Source organism: Stenella coeruleoalba, assembly GCF_951394435.1.
Source record: "Stenella coeruleoalba genome assembly, chromosome: 6".
In the NCBI taxonomy this organism is placed as follows: domain Eukaryota; kingdom Metazoa; phylum Chordata; class Mammalia; order Artiodactyla; family Delphinidae; genus Stenella; species Stenella coeruleoalba.
The window spans coordinates 23,109,708-23,124,243 of NC_137151.1; the positions used below are offsets into that span (position 1 = coordinate 23,109,708).

Here is a 14,536-nt window from a genome sequence, read left to right on the forward strand (position 1 = left end):
AACATCTAAAAAACAAAGCAACAGAACCTAGGGCACTTGCACTTATGGTCCTATAGCTTAGGGAAATTAAAATCAAAAAGACACAGCCACCCCAAAGTTTGGAACGGCTCTGTTTACAAGAACCTCGTTTACAGTACAAGTTCAACATCGCAGAAAGTGAAAAATGGATAAAGAAGTTGTGGTATTTACTTACAAAGCAATATCACTCAGCAATGAAATCTGTGTCATCAGGCCCTTAGCAGCACAATGAGTGGATTCAGGTATGATGATTCTAAATGAAATAAGTCACACAGAAAAAGAAACATCATAAGATATCAGTAATACACGGAATGTAAACTTGGCTACACAGGAACTGAATTACAGAACAGAACAGGGTCTCAAATTTAGAAAACCAACTTATTCTTGATTAAGGGTAAAGGTGAGTTAGGGTGCAGCATAAAACCAGAGACTGAAATGAGCACAGATAAAGTTCCTTAAGCCAAATATGGAATAGACAAGAGCTACTCCTTGCTCAACGAAATGGACTCAACACCGCATATTAAACGCCTAAGAATGTACCTGACTAGTAAGTATCTTAAAACCTATGGATTGCTATGTCTCCGAAAGAGAATCAAGCATGTGTACAGGGGCATAAACGCAGCAGTGATAGGATTGGAGAGGTTCGGTGAGCAAATGAAGACCCTTTGAAGTCATATTGCATGGTACCCATTCCACGGGTTTCAACTACCCAGGTTTAAGGTATTCTTCCTTCAGCTAAAACATGCATGTGGAACCTAGAGTATGATCAACCATGTGATCGGGAGACGTGTTCAAATATGTCTCAGTTTTCCTCCCCTGGTACTCGGGTGCAACATTCCAGACGCTTTACTAACACTCTCCCCACTTGGAGAGTCAGTCCCTTTAACCTCCTGTTTGGCCCAGTTTGCAATTTCTGCGGAAGATGAACAGGAATAGTGAGAACCAATGAGAGGCTAGCTGGAGGTGTCTGGACGGGCAAATTTAACTCTCATTTCCCACCAGGAAGAGGAATTAACCAAAGGCTCAGCATGCCGGGCCGGAACCAGATTAGGGCCTGAAGCCATCCTGCGGTGTTGCGGCCAGGTCACAAGAAAGCGAGTTGAAGAAAGGAGCTCAGGGGCACTGTAATTCACAAACCTGCAGAGTTATAAATGACAGCTATCGTCCAAAAATAGACTGAAGTAAGGCTGCCAAGAGGACTTGAAAGCGGGGCAGAATTGCAGGAAACCGATTTCAGGAGGTAGACTGGAATTGCATTGAAAGCATAGGAAAAGAGGCAGAACGTCCACAATGATGCACTTGGCCAAAAAGGGCGTATGCGTTTTTTCCTGAATATATTCAGGAAAAAAGGCATACGCCCTTTTTGGCCAACCAAGCAAGCTTGCAAAGGAAATCTGCACTACAATGAAGTCTCACTTCCCCCCGGTCAAAAGGGCCATCTGAAAAAAGTGTAAAATCCAGAAAGGCAGGACAGGCCATGGAGAACTGGGAGCCTTGTTATGCTGATGGGCGGGATGTAAATTGCCAACAACCACACGGGAGAAGTGTATGGTGTTTCCTGAAACATCTAAAAAACAAAGCAACAGAGCCTAGGGCACTGCCACTTACGGTCTTATAGCTTAGAGAAATTAAAATCAAAAAGACACAGCCACCCCAAAGTTTGGGACGCCTCTGTTTACAAGAACCTCGTTTACAGTACAAGTTCAACATCGCAGAAAGTGAAAAATGGATAAAGAAGTTGTGGTATTTACTTACAAAGCAATATCACTCAGCAATGAAATCTATGTCATCAGGCCCTTAGCATCACAATGAGTGGATTCAGGTATGATGATTCTAACTGAAATAAGTCACACAGAAAAAGAAACATCATAAGATATCAGTAATACACGGAATGTAAACTTGGCTACACAGGAACTGAATTACAGAACAGAACAGGGTCTCAAATTTAGAAAACCAACTTATGCTTGCTTAAGGGTAAAGGTGAGTTGGGGTGCTGCATAAAACCAGAGATTGCAATGAGCACAGATAAAGTTCCTTAAGTCAAATATGGAATAGACAAGAGCTACTCCTTGCTCAACGAAATGGACTCAACATCGCATATTAAACGCCTAAGAATGTACCTGACTAGTAAGTATCGTAAAACCGATGGATTGCTATGTCTCCAAAAGAGAATCAAGCATGTGTACAGGGGCATAAACGCAGCAGTGATAGGATTGGAGAGGTTCGGTGAGCAAATGAAGACCCTTTGAAGTCATATTGCATGGTACCCATTCCACGGGTCTCAACTCTCCAGGTTTAAGGTATTCTTCCTTCAGCTAAAACATGCATGTGGAACCCAAGTATGATCAACCATGTGAACGGGAGACGTGTTCAAATATGTCTCAGTTTTCCTCCCCTGGTACTCGGGTGCAACATTCCAGACGCTTTACTAACACTCTCCCCACTTGGAGAGTCAGCGCCTTTAACCTCCTGTTTGGCCCAGTTTGCAATTTCTGCGGAAGATGAACAGGAATAGCGAGAACCAATGAGAGACTAGCTGGAGGTGTCTGGACGGGCAAATTTAACTCTCATTTCCCACCAGGAAGAGGAAATAACCGAAGGCTCAGCGTGCCGTGCCGGAACCAGATTAGGGCCTGAAGCCATCCTGCGGTGTTGCGGCCAGGTCACAAGAAAGCGAGTTGAAGAAAGGAGCTCAGGAGCAGTGTAATTCTCAAACCTGCAGAGTTATAAATGACAGCTATCGTCCAAAAATAGACTGAAGTAAGGCTGCCAAGAGGACTTGAAAGCGGGGCAGAATTGCAGGAAACCGATTTCAGGAGGTAGACTGGAATTGCATTGAAAGCATAGGAAAAGAGGCAGAACGTCCACAATGATGCACTTGGCCAAAAAGGGCGTATGCGTTTTTTCCTGAATATATTCAGGAAAAAACGCATACGCCCTTTTTGGCCAACCAAGCAAGCTTGCAAAGGAAATCTGCACTACAATGAAGTCTCACTTCCCCCCGGTCAAAAGGGCCATCTGAGAAAAGTGTAAAATCCAGAAAGGCAGGACAGGCCATGGAGAACTGGGAGCCTTGTTATGCTGATGGGCGGGATGTAAATTGCCAACAGACACTCGGGAGAAGTGTATGGTGTTTCCTGAAACATCTAAAAAACAAAGCAACAGAGCCTAGGGCACTGCCACTTATGGTCTTATAGCTTAGGGAAATTAAAATCAAAAAGACACAGCCACCCCAAAGTTTGGGACGCCTCTGTTTACAAGAACCTCGTTTACAGTACAAGTTCAACATTGCAGAAAGTGAAAAATGGATAAAGAAGTTGTGGTATTTACTTACAAAGCAATATCACTCAGCAATGAAATCTATGTCATCAGGCCCTTAGCATCACAATGAGTGGATTCAGGTATGATGATTCTAACTGAAATAAGTCACACAGAAAAAGAAACATCATAAGATATCAGTAATACACGGAATGTAAACTTGGCTACACAGGAACTGAATTACAGAACAGAACAGGGTCTCATATTTAGAAAACCAACTTATGCTTGCTTAAGGGGAAAGGTGAGTTGGGGTGCTGCATAAAACCAGAGATTGAAATGAGCACAGATAAAGTTCCTTAAGTAAAATATGGAATAGACAAGAGCCACTCCTTGCTCAATGAAATGGACTCAACACCGCATATTAAACGCCTAAGAATGTACCTGACTAGTAAGTATCGTAAAACCTATGGATTGCTATGTCTCCGAAAGAGAATCAAGCATGTGTACAGGGGCATAAACGCAGCAGTGATAGGATTGGAGAGGTTCGGTGAGCAAATGAAGACCCTTTGAAGTCATATTGCATGGTACCCATTCCACGGGTCTCAACTCTCCAGGTTTAAGGTATTCTTCCTTCAGCTAAAACATGCATGTGGAACCCAAGTATGATCAACCATGTGAACGGGAGACGTGTTCAAATATGTTTCAGTTTTCCTCCCCTGGTACTCGGGTGCAACATTCCAGACGCTTTACTAACACTCTCCCGACTTGGAGAGTCAGTCCCTTTAACCTCCTGTTTGGCCCAGTTTGCAATTTCTGCGGAAGATGAAGAGGAATAAAAATCGCATACGCCTTTTTTGGCCAACCAAGCAAGCTTGCAAAGGAAATCTGCACTACAATGAAGTCTCACTTCCCCCCGGTCAAAAGGGCCATCTGAAAAAAGTGTAAAATCCAGAAAGGCAGGACAGGCCATGGAGAACTGGGAGCCTTGTTATGCTGATGGGTGGGATGTAAATTGCCAATAGACACTCGGGAGAAGTGTATGGTGTTTCCTGAAACATCTAGAAAACAAAGCAACAGAACCTAGTGCACTTCCACTTATGGTCCTATAGCTTAGGGAAATTAAAATCAAAAAGACACAGCCACCCCAAAGTTTGGAACGGCTCTGTTTACAAGAACCTCGTTTACAGTACAAGTTCAACATCGCAGAAAGTGAAAAATGGATAAAGAAGTTGTGGTATTTACTTACAAAGCAATATCACTCAGCAATGAAATCTGTGTCATCAGGCCCTTAGCAGCACAATGAGTGGATTCAGGTATGATGATTCTAACTGAAGTAAGTCACACAGAAAAAGAAACATCATAAGATATCAGTAATACACGGAATGTAAACTTGGCTACACAGGAACTGAATTACAGAACAGAACAGGGTCTCAAATTTAGAAAACCAACTATGCTTGCTTAAGGATAAAGGTGAGTTGGGGTGCTGCATAAAACCAGAGATTGAAATGAGCACAGATAAAGTTCCTTAAGTCAAATATGGAATAGACAAGAGGTACTCCTTGCTCAACGAAATGGACTCAACACCGCATATTAAACGCCTAAGAATGTGCCTGACTAGTAAGTATCTTAAAACCTATGGATTGCTATGTCTCCGAAAGAGAATCAAGCATGTGTACAGGGGCATAAACGCAGCAGTGATAGGATTGGAGAGGTTCGGTGAGCAAATGAAGACCCTTTGAAGTCATATTGCATGGTACCCATTCCACGGGTCTCAACTCTCCAGGTTTAAGGTATTCTTCCTTCAGCTAAATCATGCATGTGGAACCCAAGTATGATCAACCATGTGAACGGGAGACGTGTTCAAATATGTCTCAGTTTTCCTCCCCTGGTACTCGGGTGCAACATTCCAGACGCTTTACTAACACTCTCCCCACTTGGAGAGTCAGCGCCTTTAACCTCCTGTTCGGCCCAGTTTGCAATTTCTGCGGAAGATGAACAGGAATAGCGAGAACCAATGAGAGACTAGCTGGAGGTGTCTGGACGGGCAAATTTAACTCTCATTTCCCACCAGGAAGAGGAAATAACCAAAGGCTCAGCGTGCCGTACCGGAACCAGATTAGGGCCTGAAGCCATCCTGCGGTGTTGCGGCCAGGTCACAAGAAAGCAAGTTGAAGAAAGGAGCTCAGGGGCACTGTAATTCTCAAACCTGCAGAGTTATAAATAACAGCTATCATCCAAAAATAGACTGAAGTAAGGCTGCCAAGAGGACTTGAAAGCGGGGCAGAATTGCAGGAAATCGATTTCAGGAGGTAGACTGGAATTGCATTGAAAGCATAGGAAAAGAGGCAGAACGTCCACAATGATGCACTTGGACAAAAAGGGCGTATGCGTTTTTTCCTGAATATATTCAGGAAAAAACGCATACGCCCTTTTTGGCCAACCAAGCAAGCTTGCAAAGGAAATCTGCACTACAATGAAGTCTCACTTCCCCCCGGTCAAAAGGGCCATCTGAAAACAGTGTAAAATCCAGAAAGGCAGGACAGGCCATGGAGAACTGGGAGCCTTGTTATGCTGATGGGCGGGATGTAAATTGCCAACAACCACTCGGGAGAAGTGTATGGTGTTTCCTGAAACATCTAAAAAACAAAGCAACAGAACCTAGGGCACTTCCACTTATGGTCCTATAGCTTAGGGAAATTAAAATCAAAAAGACACAGCCACCCCAAAGTTTGGAACGGCTCTGTTTACAAGAACCTCGTTTACAGTACAAGTTCAACATCGCAGAAAGTGAAAAATGGATAAAGAAGTTGTGGTATTCACTTACAAAGCAATATCACTCAGCAATGAAATCTATGTCATCAGGCCCTTAGCAGCACAATGAGTGGATTCAGGTATGATGATTCTAACTGAAATAAGTCACACAGAAAAAGAAACATCATAAGATATCAGTAATACACGGAATGTAAACTTGGCTACACAGGAACTGAATTACAGAACAGAACAGGGTCTCAAATTTAGAAAACCAACTTATGCTTGCTTAAGGGTAAAGGTGAGTTGGGGTGCTGCATAAACCAGAGATTGAAATGAGCACAGATAAAGTTCCTTAAGTCAAATATGGAATAGACAAGAGCTACTCCTTGCTCAACGAAATGGACTCAACACCGCATATTAAACGCCTAAGAATGTACCTGACTAGTAAGTATCTTAAAACCTATGGATTGCTATGTCTCCGAAAGAGAATCAAGCATGTGTACAGGGGCATAAATGCAGCAGTGATAGGATTGGAGAGGTTCGGTGAGCAAATGAAGACCCTTTGAAGTCATATTGCATGGTACCCATTCCACGGGTCTCCACTCTCCAGGTTTAAGGTATTCTTCCTTCAGCTAAAACATGCATGTGGAACCCAAGTATGATCAACCATGTGAACGGGAGACGTGTTCAAATATTTCTCAGTTTTCCTCCCCTGGTACTCGGGTGCAACATTCCAGACGCTTTACTAACACTCGCCCCACTTGGAGAGTCAGCGCCTTTAACCTCCTGTTTGGCCCAGTTTGCAATTTCTGCGGAAGATGAACAGGAATAGCGAGAACCAATGAGAGACTAGCTGGAGGTGTCTGGACGGGCAAATTTAACTCTCATTTCCCACCAGGAAGAGGAAATAACCAAAGGCTCAGCGTGCCGTGCCGGAACCAGATTAGGGCCTGAAGCCATCCTGCGGTGTTGCGGCCAGGTCACAAGAAAGCGAGTTGAAGAAAGGAGCTCAGGGGCACTGTAATTCACAAACCTGCAGAGTTATAAATGACAGCTATCATCCAAAAATAGACTGAAGTAAGGCTGCCAAGAGGACTTGAAAGCGGGGCAGAATTGCAGGAAACCGATTTCAGGAGGTAGACTGGAATTGCATTGAAAGCATAGGAAAAGAGGCAGAACGTCCACAATGATGCACTTGGCCAAAAAGGGCGTATGCGTTTTTTCCTGAAATATTCCGGAAAAAACGCATACGCCCTTTTTGGCCAACCAAGCAAGCTTGCAAAGGAAATCTGCACTACAATGAAGTCTCACTTCCCACCGGTCAAAAGGGCCATCTGAATAAAGTGTAAAATCCAGAAAGGCAGGACAGGCCATGGAGAACTGGGAGCCTTGTTATGCTGATGGGCGGGATGTAAATTGCCAACAACCACTCGGGAGAAGTGTATGGTGTTTCCTGAAACATCTAAAAAACAAAGCAACAGAACCTAGGGCACTTCCACTTATGGTCCTATAGCTTAGGGAAATTAAAATCAAAAAGACACAGCCACCCCAAAGTTTGGAACGGCTCTGTTTACAAGAACCTCGTTTACAGTACAAGTTCAACATCGCAGAAAGTGAAAAATGGATAAAGAAGTTGTGGTATTTACTTACAAAGCAATATCACTCAGCAATGAAATCTGTGTCATCAGGCCCTTAGCAGCACAATGAGTGGATTCAGGTATGATGATTCTAACTGAAATAAGTCACACAGAAAAAGAAACATCATAAGATATCAGTAATACACGGAATGTAAACTTGGTTACACAGGAACTGAATTACAGAACAGAACAGGGTCTCAAATTTAGAAAACCAACTTATTCTTGCTTAAGGGTAAAGGTGAGTTAGGGTGCAGCATAAAACCAGAGACTGAAATGAGCACAGATAAAGTTCCTTAAGCCAAATATGGAATAGACAAGAGCTACTCCTTGCTCAACGAAATGGACTCAACACCGCATATTAAACGCCTAAGAATGTACCTGACTAGTAAGTATCGTAAAACCTATGGATTGCTATGTCTCCAAAAGAGAATCAAGCATGTGTACAGGGGCATAAACGCAGCAGTGATAGGATTGGAGAGGTTCGGTGAGCAAATGAAGACCCTTTGAAGTCATATTGCATGGTACCCATTACACGGGTCTCAACTCTCCAGGTTTAAGGTATTCTTCCTTCAGCTAAAACATGCATGTGGAACCCAAGTATGATCAACCATGTGAACGGGAGACGTGTTCAAATATGTCTCAGTTTTCCTCCCCTGGTACTCGGGTGCAACATTCCAGACGCTTTACTAACACTCTCCTCACTTGGAGAGTCAGCGCCTTTAACCTCCTGTTTGGCCCAGTTTGCAATTTCTGCGGAAGATGAACAGGAATAAAAAACGCATACGCCCTTTTTGGCCAACAAAGCAAGCTTGCAAAGGAAATCTGCACTACAATGAAGTCTCACTTCCCCCCGGTCAAAAGGGCCATCTGAAAAAAGTGTAAAATCCAGAAAGGCAGGACAGGCCATGGAGAACTGGGAGCCTTGTTATGCTGATGGGCGGGATGTAAATTGCCAACAGACACTTGAGAGAAGTGTATGGTGTTTCCTGAAACATCTAAAAAACAAAGCAACAGAACCTAGGGCACTTCCACTTATGGTCCTATAGCTTAGGGAAATTAAAATCAAAAAGACACAGCCACCCCAAAGTTTGGAACGGCTCTGTTTACAAGAACCTCGTTTACAGTACAAGTTCAACATCGCAGAAAGTGAAAAATGGATAAAGAAGTTGTGGTGTTTACTTACAAAGCAATATCACTCAGCAATGAAATCTGTGTCATCAGGCCCTTAGCAGCACAATGAGTGGATTCAGGTATGATGATTCTAACTGAAGTAAGTCACACAGAAAAAGAAACATCATAAGATATCAGTAATACACGGAACGTAAACTTGGCTACACAGGAACTGAATTACAGAACAGAACAGGGTCTCAAATTTAGAAAACCAACTATGCTGGCTTAAGGGTAAAGGTGAGTTGGGGTGCTGCATAAAACCAGAGATTGAAATGAGCACAGATAAAGTTCCTTAAGTCAAATATGGAATAGACAAGAGCTACTCCTTGCTCAACGAAATGGACTCAACACCGCATATTAAACGCCTAAGAATGTGCCTGACTAGTAAGTATCTTAAAACCTATGGATTGCTATGTCTCCGAAAGAGAATCAAGCATGTGTACAGGGGCATATACGCAGCAGTGATAGGATTGGAGAGGTTCGGTGAGCAAATGAAGACCCTTTGAAGTCATATTGCATGGTACCCATTACACGGGTCTTAACTCTCCAGGTTTAAGGTATTCTTCCTTCAGCTAAAACATGCATGTGGAACCCAAGTATGATCAACCATGTGAACGGGAGACGTGTTCAAATATGTCTCAGTTTTCCTCCCCTGGTACTCGGATGCAACATTCCAGACGCTTTACTAACACTCTCCCCACTTGGAGAGTCAGCGCCTTTAACCTCCTGTTTGGCCCACTTTGCAATTTCTGCGGAAGATGAACAGGAATAGCGAGAACCAATGAGAGACTAGCTGGAGATGTCTGGACGGGCAAATTTAACTCTCATTTCCCACCAGGAAGAGGAAATAACCGAAGGCTCAGCGTGCCGTGCCGGAACCAGATTAGGGCCTGAAGCCATCCTGCGGTGTTGCGGCCAGGTCACAAGAAAGCGAGTTGAAGAAAGGAGCTCAGGAACACTGTAATTCTCAAACCTGCAGAGTTATAAATGACAGCTATCGTCCAAAAATAGACTGAAGTAAGGCTGCCAAGAGGACTTGAAAGCGGGGCAGAATTGCAGGAAACCGATTTCAGGAGGTAGACTGGAATTGCATTGAAAGCATAGGAAAAGAGGCAGAACGTCCACAATGATGCACTTGGCCAAAAAGGGCGTATGCGTTTTTTCCTGAATATATTCAGGAAAAAACGCATACGCCCTTTTTGGCCAACCAAGCAAGCTTGCAAAGGAAATCTGCACTACAATGAAGTCTCACATCCCCCCGGTCAAAAGGGCCATCTGAAAACAGTGTAAAATCCAGAAAGGCAGGACAGGCCATGGAGAACTGGGAGCCTTGTTATGCTGATGGGTGGGATGTAAATTGCCAACAACCACTCGGGAGAAGTGTATGGTGTTTCCTGAAACATCTAAAAAACAAAGCAACAGAACCTAGGGCACTTCCACTTATGGTCCTATAGCTTAGGGAAATTAAAATCAAAAAGACACAGCCACCCCAAAGTTTGGAACGGCTCTGTTTACAAGAACCTCGTTTACAGTACAAGTTCAACATCGCAGAAAGTGAAAAATGGATAAAGAAGTTGTGGTATTTACTTACAAAGCAATATCACTCAGCAATGAAATCTATGTCATCAGGCCCTTAGCATCACAATGAGTGGATTCAGGTATGATGATTCTAACTGAAATAAGTCACACAGAAAAAGAAACATCATAAGATATCAGTAATACACGGAATGTAAACTTGGCTACACAGGAACTGAATTACAGAACAGAACAGGGTCTCAAATTTAGAATACCAACTTATGCTTGCTTAAGGGTAAAGGTGAGTTGGGGTGCTGCATAAAACCAGAGATTGCAATGAGCACAGATAAAGTTCCTTAAGTCAAATATGGAATAGACAAGAGCTACTCCTTGCTCAACGAAATGGACTCAACACCGCATATTAAACGCCTAAGAATGTACCTGACTAGTAAGTATCGTAAAACCTATGGATTGCTATGTCTCCAAAAGAGAATCAAGCATGTGTACAGGGGCATAAACGCAGCAGTGATAGGATTGGAGAGGTTCGGTGAGCAAATGAAGACCCTTTGAAGTCATATTGCATGGTACCCATTCCACGGGTCTCAACTCTCCAGGTTTAAGGTATTTTTCCTTCAGCTAAAACATGCATGTGGAACCCAAGCATGATCAACCATGTGAACGGGAGACGTGTTCAAATATGTCTCAGTTTTCCTCCCCTGGTACTCGGGTGCAACATTCCAGACGCTTTACTAACACTCTCCCCACTTGGAGAGTCAGCGCCTTTAACCTCCTGTTTGGCCCACTTTGCAATTTCTGCGGAAGATGAACAGGAATAGCGAGAACCAATGAGAGGCTAGCTGGAGGTGTCTGGACGGGCAAATTTAACTCTCATTTCCCACCAGGAAGAGGAAATAACCAAAGGCTCAGCGTGCCGTACCGGAACCAGATTAGGGCCTGAAGCCATCCTGCGGTGTTGCGGCCAGCTCAAAAGAAAGCGAGTTGAAGAAAGGAGCTCAGGGGCACTGTAATTCACAAACCTGCAGAGTTATAAATGACAGCTATCGTCCAAAAATAGACTGAAGTAAGGCTGCCAAGAGGACTTGAAAGCGGGGCAGAATTGCAGGAAACCGATTTCAGGAGGTAGACTGGAATTGCATTGAAAGCATAGGAAAAGAGGCAGAACGTCCACAATGATGCACTTGGCCAAAAAGGGCGTATGCGTTTTTTCCTGAATATATTCAGGAAAAAACGCATACGCACTTTTTGGCCAACCAAGCAAGCTTGCAAAGGAAATCTGCACTACAATGAAGTCTCACTTCCCCCCGGTCAAAAGGGCCATCTGAAAAAAGTGTAAAATACAGAAAGGCAGGACAGGCCATGGAGAACTGGGAGCCTTGTTATGCTGATGGGCGGGATGTAAATTGCCAACAACCACTCGGGAGAAGTGTATGGTGTTTCCTGAAACATCTAAAAAACAAAGCAACAGAGCCTAGGGCACTTCCACTTATGGTCCTATAGCTTAGGGAAATTAAAATCAAAAAGACACAGCCACCCCAAAGTTTGGGACGCCTCTGTTTACAAGAACCTCGTTTACAGTACAAGTTCAACATCGCAGAAAGTGAAAAATGGATAAAGAAGTTGTGGTATTCACTTACAAAGCAATATCACTCAGCAATGAAATCTATGTCATCAGGCCCTTAGCAGCACAATGAGTGGATTCAGGTATGATGATTCTAACTGAAATAAGTCACACAGAAAAAGAAACATCATAAGATATCAGTAATACACGGAATGGAAACTTGGCTACACAGGAACAGAATTACAGAACAGAACAGGGTCTCAAATTTAGAAAAACAACTTATGCTTGCTTAAGGGTAAAGGTGAGTTGGGGTGCTGCATAAAACCAGAGATTGAAATGAGCACAGATAAAGTTCCTTAAGCCAAATATGGAATAGACTAGAGCTACTCCTTGCTCAACGAAATGGACTCAACACCGCATATTAAACGCCTAAGAATGTACCTGACTTGTAAGTATCTTAAAACCTATGGATAGCTATGTCTCCAAAAGAGAATCAAGCATGTGTACAGGGGCATAAACGCAGCAGTGATAAGATTGGAGAGGTTCGGTGAGCAAATGAAGACCCTTTGAAGTCATATTGCATGGTACCCATTCCACGGGTTTCAACTACCCAGGTTTAAGGTATTCTTCCTTCAGCTAAAACATGCATGTGGAACCTAGAGTATGATCAACCATGTGATCAGGAGACGTGTTCAAATATGTCTCAGTTTTCCTCCCCTGGTACTCGGGTGCAACATTCCAGACGCTTTACTAACACTCTCCCCACTTGGAGAGTCAGTCCCTTTAACCTCCTGTTTGGCCCAGTTTGCAATTTCTGCGGAAGATGAACAGGAATAGCGAGAACCAATGAGAGGCTAGCTGGAGGTGTCTGGACGGGCAAATTTAACTCTCATTTCCCACCAGGAAGAGGAATTAACCAAAGGCTCAGCATACCGGGCCGGAACCAGATTAGGGCCTGAAGCCATCCTGCGGTGTTGCGGCCAGGTCACAAGAAAGCGAGTTGAAGAAAGGAGCTCAGGGGCACTGTAATTCACAAACCTGCAGAGTTATAAATGACAGCTATCATCCAAAAATAGACTGAAGTAAGGCTGCCAAGAGGACTTGAAAGCGGGGCAGAATTGCAGGAAACCGATTTCAGGAGGTAGACTGGAATTGCATTGAAAGCATAGGAAAAGAGGCAGAACGTCCACAATGATACTCTTGGCCAAAAAGGGTGTATGCGTTTTTTCCTGAATATATTCAGGAAAAAACGCATACGCCCTTTTTGGCCAACCAAGCAAGCTTGCAAAGGAAATCTGCACTACAATGAAGTCTCACTTCCCCCCGGTCAAAAGGGCCATCTGAAAACAGTGTAAAATCCAGAAAGGCAGGACAGGCCATGGAGAACTGGGAGCCTTGTTATGCTGATGGGTGGGATGTAAATTGCCAACAACCACTCGGGAGAAGTGTATGGTGTTTCCTGAAACATCTAAAAAACAAAGCAACAGAACCTAGGGCACTTCCACTTATGGTCCTATAGCTTAGGGAAATTAAAATCAAAAAGACACAGCCACCCCAAAGTTTGGAACGGCTCTGTTTACAAGAACCTCGTTTACAGTACAAGTTCAACATCGCAGAAAGTGAAAAATGGATAAAGAAGTTGTGGTATTTACTTACAAAGCAATATCACTCAGCAATGAAATCTATGTCATCAGGCCCTTAGCAGCACAATGAGTGGATTCAGGTATGATGATTCTAACTGAAATAAGTCACACAGAAAAAGAAACATCATAAGATATCACTAATACACGGAATGTAAACTTGGCTACACAGGAACTGAATTACAGAACAGAACAGGGTCTCAAATTTAGAATACCAACTTATGCTTGCTTAAGGGTAAAGGTGAGTTGGGGTGCTGCATAAAACCAGAGATTGAAATGAGCACAGATAAAGTTCCTTAAGTCAAATATGGAATAGACAAGAGCTACTCCTTGCTCAACGAAATGGACTCAACACCGCATATTAAACGCCTAAGAATGTACCTGACTAGTAAGTATCGTAAAACCTATGGATTGCTATGTCTCCAAAAGAGAATCAAGCATGTGTACAGGGGCATAAACGCAGCAGTGATAGGATTGGAGAGGTTCGGTGAGCAAATGAAGACCCTTTGAAGTCATATTGCATGGTACCCATTACACGGGTTTCAACTCTCCAGGTTTAAGGTATTCTTCCTTCAGCTAAAACATGCATGTGGAACCCAAGTACGATCAACCATGTGAACGGGAGACGTGTTCAAATATGTCTCAGTTTTCCTCCCCTGGTACTCGGGTGCAACATTCCAGACGCTTTACTAACACTCTCCCCACTTGGAGAGTCAGCGCCTTTAACCTCCTGTTTGGCCCACTTTGCAATTTCTGCGGAAGATGAACAGGAATAGCGAGAACCAATGAGAGGCTAGCTGGAGGTGTCTGGACGGGCAAATTTAACTCTCATTTCCCACCAGGAAGAGGAAATAACCAAAGGCTCAGCGTGCCGTACCGGAACCAGATTAGGGCCTGAAGCCATCCTGCGGTGTTGCGGCCAGCTCAAAAGAAAGCGAGTTGAAGAAAGGAGCTCAGGGGCACTGTAA

General features: G+C 43.6%; 1 long non-coding RNA gene across 38 annotated transcripts in view; it reads right to left on the reverse strand.

Annotated features, from left to right (window-relative positions):
- Positions 1-14,536, reverse strand: part of LOC307187927 — a 3,519,425-nt gene that overhangs the window by 737,617 nt on the left and 2,767,272 nt on the right. For all 38 annotated transcript variants that reach the window (XR_013828723.1, XR_013828724.1, XR_013828737.1 and 35 more), the window contains one exon: positions 194-271. This is a non-coding gene — a long non-coding RNA (uncharacterized lncRNA). The remainder of the gene's footprint in view (positions 1-193; positions 272-14,536) is intronic.